The sequence below is a fragment of the Bubalus bubalis genome, chromosome 7 (genome assembly GCF_019923935.1).
Source record: "Bubalus bubalis isolate 160015118507 breed Murrah chromosome 7, NDDB_SH_1, whole genome shotgun sequence".
NCBI classification, from domain to species: Eukaryota; Metazoa; Chordata; class Mammalia; order Artiodactyla; family Bovidae; genus Bubalus; species Bubalus bubalis.
Genome location: NC_059163.1, coordinates 98300344 through 98310855, shown reverse-complemented (window position 1 = coordinate 98310855; position 10512 = coordinate 98300344). Strand labels below are relative to the sequence as shown.

General features: G+C 38.4%; 1 long non-coding RNA gene across 1 annotated transcript in view; it reads left to right on the top strand.

Annotated features, from left to right (window-relative positions):
- The first annotated feature begins 4325 nt into the window (after positions 1–4325).
- Positions 4326–10512, top strand: part of LOC112586248 — a 74981-nt gene continuing 68794 nt past the window's right edge. The window contains exon 1 of the long non-coding RNA XR_006552479.2: positions 4326–4543. This is a non-coding gene — a long non-coding RNA (uncharacterized LOC112586248). The remainder of the gene's footprint in view (positions 4544–10512) is intronic.

The following is a 10512-nucleotide window of genomic DNA, read 5'->3' as shown; positions in this document are numbered from 1 at the left end:
CCCTTGCATGGGGTCCTTCTCTATTGTTTGGCACATCAGGCACATAGAGAAGCCTGGCATATGTGGATTGGATCCCTGCTTCAGTTCCCCCACCTACTGAGGGCAAGTCCAGTCCTACTAACACTCCTGTTTTCCCCCCTAGTTCCTTCGTCCTATGGAATTTTGCATGGTTCTGTATATTCTTTTGCACTGGTCAGGTACTCCTGTCCACTCTCAGCTGGTGTTTTGCATGCACCTTCTGTGTCTGAAGGTGTATTCCTGATGTATTCATGGAGAGAGATGTACTCCACATCCACCTACTCCTCTGCCATCTTGTTCTCTCCCCTTATTGTATTTTAATTTCTATTTTCCTGATGACATAGGATGTGAAGCATCTTTTCATATGCTTATTTACCATCTGTATGTTTTCTTTTATGATGTGTCCATTCAGCTCTTTAGCCCATTTTTCAAATTAATCCTGCAATTCAGAAATGGTATTTTATTTTTATGTCTCTAGAAACCAGTGCAGCATCGAGCATAAAATAAGTTTTAAGAAATATGTGTCAAAAGAATAAGAATGAGCAATAAAAACTCATTTAACACTTAAATATATTTTCTAATAATTGTACTCCCATAATGGAAGCACATCCTAATTAAAGTATATAGTTAACATGACACTGTTTCTCAGTTGCCCAATATGTAAAACAAGGAGGTTAGATGAGTATCTATCTACTCTTTGCAGTTCTTACATTGTGCCATTTTCTAATGACTCTTCAATGAGAAACTACCAATAATACCATCAAAGGAAGAGGTTAAACAACAATCTAGAAGGATGGTTGCCTCTTGGCTGAGTCAACAAATGCTATCTTCCTACATGCTAAATGTACAACAACAATCTAATTCCAGTTTTTCAAGGCTACCTTCAAGTCAAAGATCAATAAGGAACATTCAGAAGTCTAGACCATTCTAAAAAACCAGGACCATGTACATTTTTGAATCCTGGTTTCATACTGCTGCTGCTGCTGCTAAGTCACTTCAGTCATATCTGACTCTGTGCGACCCCATAGATGGCAGCCCACCAGGCTCCTCTGTCCCTGGGATTCTCCAGGCAAGAACACTGGAGTGGGTTGCCATTCCCTTCTCCAATGCAAGAAAGTGAAAAGTGAAAGTGAAGTCGCTCAGTCGTGTCCAAGTCTTAGCGACCCGAAGGACTCCAGCCTACCAGGCTCCTCCATCCATGGGAGTTTCCAGGCAAGAGTACTGGAGTGGGTTGCCAGTGCCTTCTATTAGTGTTTTAATGCTGAGCCAATATTATAAGTTTTGTGTCATTGCTTAAAAGTTACAACAAATGTAACCCACAGCATAAAGCTAGAGTGATATTTACTTGGAGTCAATATTGACTCCAAGTCCATGACTTGGACTCCATGGACTTGGAGTCATATTGCCCGGACACAAATCACTTCTCCTCCAGTTACCCACTGTGCTGTGCTGTGCTGTGCTTAGTCGCTCAGTTGTGTCTAACTCTGCAACCCCATGGACTGCAGCCCACCAGGCTCCTCTGTCACTGGGGATTCTCCAGTCAAGAACACTGGAGTGAGTTGCCATGCCCTCTTCCAGGGGATCTTCCCAACCAAGGGATCAAACCCAGGTCTCCCGCATTGCAGGTGGATTCTTTACTGTCTGAGCCACCAGGGAAGCCATATTATTGACTTACCATTATCTAAATTATTTTCTTGTTTACTTAACTTTCAGTTAAGGGGATTTTCAAGATGAGAGGGTCTTCTACCACCTGTGATCTCCTTCCATCTGCCTTCACAGAGCAACCCCCTCACTGGACCACCAGATGTCACTGTTTCTGACAGTTTCCAACTTCTTGACCATCTTAAGATGACATGCTGTTTCAAAGGAAAGGTGTGTGAAGTTTCAAGGAGAGGAAATGTTTTAATACTATGGAATTTTCAATAAAATTTCCCAAAAGCCATATACAATCATTTTAAAAAATATTTTTTCATGTATTACTCAAGGAGTTCATGTTACACTTACCACTTCTGAGATGAAGCTGATGATAATGATCTGAGAATGACTTCTAAATGGATCATTTTGGATTTATTCATTAGTTGCTGTTGCTGCTGAGTCGCTTCAGTCGTGTCCAACTCTGCGTGACCCCATAGACGGCAGCCCACCAGGCTCCCCCGTCCCTGGGGTTCTCCAGGCAAGAACACTGGAGTGGGTTGCCATTTCCTTCTCCAGTGCATGAAAGTGAAAAGTGAAAGTGAAGTTGCTCAGTCATGTCTGACTCAGCGACCCCATGGACTGCAGCCCACCAGGTTCCTCCGTCCATGGGATTTTCCAGGCAAGAGTACTGGAGTGTGTTGCCCTTGCCTTCTCCAATTCATTAAACCATTCAACAAAAGCCACTTTCATCAGTGGCTATGTTTAAAATACTTAATAGAAAACTAAATTAAGTTGAAGGTGGATATCACCACTAGCTGGCCTTCCATGGTGGCACAGATGGTAAAGAATCCACCTGCAATGGGGGAGACCTGGGTTCAATCCCTTGGTTGGGAAGATCCCCTGGAGGAGGACATGGGAACTCACTCCAGTATTCTTGCCTGGGAGAATCCCGATGGACAGAGGTGCCTAGCAGGCTACAGTCCATGGGTCACAAAGAGTAATGACTGAGTAACTAACCACAGCACAGCACAGTATCACCACTAGATAGAGGCTAATGACAGACAAGAGTTACAAATGGCTCAAACCTATTTAAGAGTGACAAATGTTATTTAAACAAGGAGAAATATTATGCTATGAAAGGACAGCAAAGGAAAAGATATCTGTTGCTAGGGGATTAGGAAGAATAATATAGAGGAGAAATATTCGCATGAAATCGTAAAGAACAATTAGTATTTGACATAGGAAAACAGGCTGGGGATGATTTTTATGTGCAAAGATATTTTTACTTAAAATAGTAAGAGGTTCATTTAGTCTCACGTAGGACATATAATAGAAAGTGATAAGAAAAAAAATAGTGAAACTATATGTTGGGATTTGATTGAGTACCAGGGAATAAGCTTTAGAAGAGTAGCAAAAATAAAGTGAACACTAGAGATTTGTATAGAGTGTTTGAATCCTGGTTTAGGCTTTGAACTATTTAAACTTAGACCAAACACCTCCTACCCCTTTCTGAAAAAGAGAGAGACAGAGAAGTAGAGAAAGGAAGTGGTGGTGAGTTTCTTGAGCTGCAGTCAGTTTTTTGATTGAGAAACCTGGACAAATAGCACTATTGGGAAGTTGAAACGTTTGAGGATAATTTACTGTATGGCACTCAGAACCTGTAAGCTGTTACTCTAATCTGTAGATGATAGTTCTTCTGTTATCAGAAATCATATTTTTTTTTTTTTGAGTGGAAAGTGAGAGACAAATCAAAGGTGTGTAAGAACAGATTCTCTCTTTTTCCCTGAAAGCATGTGGAGACCTGCCTTGGGACAGACACCTTGTGTCTGTGGTTGAACCAGGCATTTGTGTAAGTGGAGCAAGCGGCCCTGTAGACTCCCGATACATTCTCAGAGGTGCTTAAGTATTTGTTGAGATGCTTAACCTGCAATGGTCAGCCTTAAGCCATAGGTACCCCTTTCATGTTTCCACAGAAGAGTCTCCAGTAGAGAACACTCCCGTTATAGTAATTAGGCTCTTTACCACTTTCACAAACTCAGAAAATGTTCTCTGTTTTGAGAATTTTCAGAAGCCTCCTCTTTTTGTTTTTAAGAATCAAAACCAATTCATTATTGCTTTCTCTTTAGGGAGATCTTATGGTTACATATTTTGTCTTTTCAATTAAAAAATAATTATAGATCATGTGAACCAAATAGTCCAAACAGAGGCTGGAAAAGAGAAAATCTTCACACTCCTTTTGGAATAGTATGGCTGCTCTCATATTGCCTTTAGTGTCTTGCAATGATTCACTTTTCCTTTGTCCTGAAAGACAGAGTTTTGCCTTCTTTTCAGAGACTATTCTGGAATATTGTAACCGAACTACTAACTCATTTTTTCTCTCTCTGGCATATTTCTCATCACAGACTAAATTTTCTTTTCTGAATTTCATATCTACCTCTATTTCCTTGAACCAAGCTAAACACTTCATTTCATCCCCATTTCAGCTTTTTATAACACATAACCTGTTATTCTACTCCCAATTTGCTCTGCTTTAACCAAGCTGCCCACCTTTAGGAGTATGAATCTTACTTTATTGTCCTCATCATTTTACTCTTAATTTTGTTACTTGTGCCACTGTAATATCTATAGTGAAAAAGGCACAAAGAGTCTCCAAGTTTGAAAATTACTTTTATGGCTATTGTTGCTAAGGCAACCACTTCACTGTATCCTTGTTTTATTTAGCACATAGAGTCCTTTATGAGCTAGATTTTGAAGAATCACTGTTAGATTTCTTGTCTCCTTATCTTTTTCTTTTAGAAAGCTGGACATCCGTGTCAAAAAGAAGTTAAGGAAAACAGTAACTTCCCTGAGCATCAACTCGGAATATGCAGAGCTTATGAAACACCCAGAGGTAAGTGGAGACACTTGCTAGTGAAATATTTGGAATAAGAGCTGGGGAACTCATATATTTCTCACTGAATTTTTGCATGAGCCTAAAGGAGCTAACCTTTATGAATATTATTTAAACTTCATTTTTCAACTTAAAAAATGGTGGTGGCCTGTCTCACCAAATTATTCTTTATAACCGTATCCATTCTTTGCCATGATAGCAGAATATTCTTCCCCATAAATATGCTTATGTTACTATACTTTAGGAAATGTTACACAATTATGAAAATGCTATACAATTATATATTTGTATATTTATATTAACATGCTACACACATTCATTTAAAATTTACCTTGCATGGTTTTCAGTTACTTCAGTTAACTGCCCAGATGCTGGTTTGTTTTTTTTTCTGTCAAATTCTTTCAGAGAAAACCACAGAAATCTAAGAACATGTATCTAACATTGAAAAAAAAAAATAGGTGTTTGTTTATTACAGTGACTTCTTATGAAACAAATCACTACTTTCAGCCTTTAGCTGCCCAGATTTTTATATATCTGCTTCAAAGAGCCAGAGGCAGACAAGATTAAAGACAAATGAAATGAGCCTTCTTCAGTTATCCCTAAGCATGTATACGTGTTCCCCACGGACAGGTGGCTACTTGCGGTGTGGAAGTTCCTTCTGGCATCTTCATTGCACATCCCACCATCTTCATTGCACATCCCGCCCTCTATTATTCCCCTTCATCAGTTTGCATGCTCAGCAGGTGGGGGTAGGGGGTATTTCTGCTCACTGCATCTATCTATTTTTGCACAGATGAATATTTAGATCAACTGGCAGGTCCTTGTTAAAACTGCATGCTCAGCCGCTCAGTAATGTCTGACTTTTTGTGACCCCATGGACTGTAGCCTGCCAGGTTCCTCTGTCAACAGGATTTTCCCAGAAAGAATACTAGAGTGGATTGCCATTTCCTTCTCCAGGGGATCTTCCTGACCCAGGGATCAAACCGAGTCTCCTGTGTCTCCTACATTGCAGGCAGATTCTTGGCTGCTGAGCCACCTGGAAAGCCCATTAAAACTGTGAAGGAGTTGATATTGGTCCATTCTAACCCTTCTTTAATTCATCTGTGACACACCTTTCCACCGTCTTTACACTGCCTACTGCCAACCTCTCTCCCACCACCCACAAAACAGGGACCCACATACTTTACTTGTCATACAGTCAACTATCCTACAATACAATTACAATAGTGCATTTGCCTTCATTTAAATTTTTACTTTTCAATTCCAGAAAAATTTCATTTCACTTGCTACTTTGAACTTGGTCCTATATGAGCCTTTCATATACACTAACATATCAGTGAGATTGTGGAAAATGGTTTATCTACATTTTTTAAAAAATCACTGTTCTGAAATCTTTTTTAGAGGCTAGCATATGTACGCACCCACACAAACAGTTTTCCCCTTCTCTTCCCACCCCTACTCTGAAATTTGAGAATCTATTATGTTTGGGTAAAGCCAGCTTCTAATTACTTTTGCTTTAGTTTTCTTTGAAGTTGCACAGGGGTGCGTAATGTTCTCTGAGTGCCTTCCCACTCCTGATCCCCAACCATTCCCAGGTGTATCTATCAGCATTTCCCAGAGCTGATAGATACATAGGGATGTGTCTCAGCATCTAGTCTTTAAGGGCTTTACCTGACTCTGCCTTTCTCTTACCTCTTAACCTCCTTGTTCCTTAATGTACACCAGCTCCCCTTCTTTCCATCCTCCGTGGAGACATCTAGCAGCATTTACTACGGTTGTGCCTCAGGCACTGTTGAGCATTGGCATGATGACAGAAAAGAAAATTTGGTCCCAGGCTTAATGAAACTAACAGTATAATTGGAGAGAGGGACATAAATAGGTATTTGCAATGGGTTGTACAACAATAGGCTAAGTTCAGAGGATTATAAAAGCTGCCTAATTCATGGAAAGTGAATTAGAACTAGCCAGAAAACATGGGGACTTGGTCAGAAATGACCTGTGAATAGGGAACAGCAGATGCAAAGGCCCAGAGGTGAGCTGATGGGAGCCACTGGGCAATTGGTGGGAGCAAGAGGTATTTCTCTATGCCAGGCTTTTCTTTTCACCATGAGAAATGCTTATTAGTAGTTAGTTTCAGTATAATTTTAATACAGTTATAAATTCTACATGAAAAATTATTTTCAAGGTGGAGTATTCATGGGGCATAGGTACTTCTTCACCCTCAATAACTTGTTTTCTCCAACTGAAGTTGTTATAAAATAATCATCAAGTAGAGAGGCTTTTTTGTTTTGGGTTGTGCTTATTCCAGTGCTGTGGGTGTAAATTTGGATAGCTGAAATAAGGTAGTGAGATGTGGACTATGAGTTATCAAATTGAATCTGTACAAGTGTAGAGAGAGAATCCATAAAATGCAGTTCTGAAATTAATCAGTCCATTGGAGGGCTTTATAATGATAAAAGCCAGCATTTGCATTATTTAAGCATTATTATTGGCAGATGGACCACACTGTGCTTCAAACAGGACTCACCCTAATAGAGAATAAGATTAATCACTTATTGAAATAGTAAGGGTTGCACTAGAGCAGAGCAAATGAAAATCAATCTCAAGAGAAGCCAAATGGGTATTAAATGGGCCAATACCATAAGTGAATCCTCCCCCTTTTCAATCCCCAAATGCAAACAGCAAGTTGTTTTAAGGCAGAGTCTAATCTCTCTTGCATCTGTTCTCTAAAGCCTTGTGTTAGACAGATATTTTGCTGCAGAACTGGCAGGAAAATGAAAATCTAGCAGTGAAATTGAATCAAAGAATTATGAAATTTGATAATCATTTTTCCCCATTTTTGTATTTTTTATGTCAATTTCCTGACTTTGAGGAAGAACAACAGCAGTAAAGCCACACAGTTGTCATTAATGGAAAATGTTACCTTCTTTCAAGGCCTTTTTCTCAATAATAGTGTACTGGAAACCTATGAAAAAAGAACACAGATCCTGAAAAACAGAGTACCTGAGTACCAGATCCCTATCCTTGACTAAGCACAGACCACAGTGTGCAGTCCCAAAGGCAAAAGCTATGTACACAAGTAAGATGGGATTAACATTTAACACTCCATTGCTAGAGGGAACATTACCCTAAACCTCAATTTAGTTCCCCAGAAAGCTAGGCTGAACCATGTGAAAACATCTTGTTGCTTTGACATAGATGCCTTTTACTTAAAACCAAATTTCTTCAAAGGAACTTTGTATCTCACTTAAGCTTCTTCTGAATCTTGACTCTTCACATTGTAACTGTGATGAAGCTGGCCTAGAAAGATGAAATCAGCAGCAAGAGGAAGCCTGAAGAAATGCAAAGGAGCTGGGACAGAGATGCTAGGACTTATCTCAAATATTACTTTCTTGTAACATACCGGCACTCTACCCTTCTGGAAGGAAGAGCATTCAAAGACCAGAAAGACACATTTATCCTCTTCCAGGTTTGCTTATATCCAGGTTTGCTTATACCTTTGTCAACAAAGTACCCTCAGTTCCTAACTATGACCACCCTCAGGGCAAGAAGCAAAGCAAATCCTTGTCTCTGTCCCTTCAAGACTATTGGAGTATAAGATGAGGATTTAGGAATTAGTGGTTATCAAAATTTCTGTGACCTGGTTAGGTTTGCATAAAAACTAGCGTTGACTCAGCATCTCGTGTGGGGGCCTATGCAACAGACTTCCCCACCTCCATACTTCTGGTTCACAGCATGTCAGAATTGGAAGGGACGTGAAAAGGTAGAAAGGTAGTCTAGCTAATGAAATGCTTAGATCCCTTTTACTGCATTCTTGCAAGGTGGTTACCGTTTCTCCTTAAATACTTCTTGGAGTGAATGAAGACGGCAAAGATGAAAGAGAAAGGACATTTTCTGGTACTATATAGCAGACCTTGTGCTGAATCATGTATGTATTCTATCATTTAAAACTTGAATAAGTTCTGTGAGTCCCTGTTGCAGTCGATAAAAATTAACGTATAAGAAAAGTTCAGTTTGCTGAGAGGTACAAGTATAAACAGTCATGCTTGGATTAGATATCCAGTCTTTCTAGACCCCAAAGCTCATTCTTTTTACACAGCAACTTTTACATTTTAATCTAGGGAACACTCATACTTGACATATTTAAAGGTATTATTGAAAAGGGGTGATGAAGCAATTTAGGGAAACGCTGGGTTGAATGGTGTGAATACATTCTTTTTACTGCACATGAAGTTCACAGTCTTTGATGTGTTGATGTTCTCTGTTTCCTTCACATGTGATAACTTTCCAGATTTATTGACATTTTATGCAACCTTCACAATGGCCCTATGATCATGTACTGTTACCCCATTTTATATATGCAGGAGCAGGGTGGGTTGTTTTGCTTTTAGTCTCCCAGTTGGTGATGGTAAAGCTGTGATTTTGAATCTGGAGCGTGAGACTCAGAAGTCTGAACTCTTACCCAGTACACAGCACTGGTCCTCTCCATGGCATTTGATGCGTCCTTAGCTTACCTGTCACAAGCAACCTGAGGAACTACTGTTCCTTGAGCCAGCTCCAGTGCCCAGTGCAATTCCAGAGAAATCTTCAGGGATAAGAAATGTACCAGCGTATCCAATAAAATCCATGTAGGCTAACACCGACTGTGAGGTAGATACTCATTAATATTTCATCAAGTAACTGACCATTCTGGCCATCAATTGCATTAATAGCTATATTTTCAGAAGTTAAAACGACTATGGTAAACATTAAAGAGAGAAAATTTAATGTAATTATAATTTAAGGAAGCAAAATTTTCACTAGTAGCTTATTCTTTGTGATTAAGAACTTATTAATAAAAGTGGAGGCAAGCCCTGATTTGTTTGAAACTTTCAAAACTTTATTTTTTGGTTAAAAAAGTGATAGTTCATTTGATAAAGTTAAAGCAAGCCATTCCTATTTCTACAATCTAAAGGCACCCATTTCAAATCTACTTTTATTTAAAATATGGTTAATTACATTATTAGAGCAGTAATTATATATAAATATATATAATTACATGGCAATTATTATTGAGCTCATGCTAGGTACAAAGCACAATGGAAGCAATTTTCAGAAAATCTCTATGAAGTTGATATTTTATGTTTGTTTTGCAAATGAGGTGCCAGGCTAAAGATTTCTTTGTTTTGTTTTTAAAAACGAGAAAGAGGAAGAGCTGGAATCAAATCTACATATCTTTGAAAGAATGCTTAAATTTGTCTACCTAAGGAAAATTCATGACCTAAATGAAGTCATAATAGTGGATGAAGTGTGTATGTGTGTGTGTATATAATATGTATGTATATATACACACATATATATACACGTCTGTGTACACACATATATAAAAGAATAGACATATACATGTACATAAAATATGTGTATATACATATAAATATATAAACATGTATATGTACACACACACATATATAAATTAATACATATATATGTATACATAAAATAACAGCTTACAGGATCATTACAAGGACCTATTAAAAGATCTGCTGCTGGTGATGTGAAGAGAAAGGAGTTGAACTTAACTGAGGATAACAGAGTAGGTTTACGAATGAAGAGTACTAAATTTAGTTCTAAATACAGTACATTTGTGTTTGTGGCTTCTATGAAATTTACTGATGGAGATATTTGGTGGCCAATTAAAATGTAAATCTGGATTTAGAGGTTTCTTGGGAAGTTCTCAGAATAGGTAAGACCATAAATTTAATTGCATCAGGAGAAATTAGGGAAGAGGAATGAATGTTGGAGTCTAGTAAGAAAGACATCATTAAATATTATACTTTCTTAAAGATTTGTTGACATAGAGTTCTATAGATAGATAGTGCACAAAGAGATATTTGTTACAAGTAAGCAGTTCATGCTACATAATTATGCTACATACTTCTTTATTCACAAAAATATGCTAAGGAAAGAAATCATATGTTGTTTTTATCCTC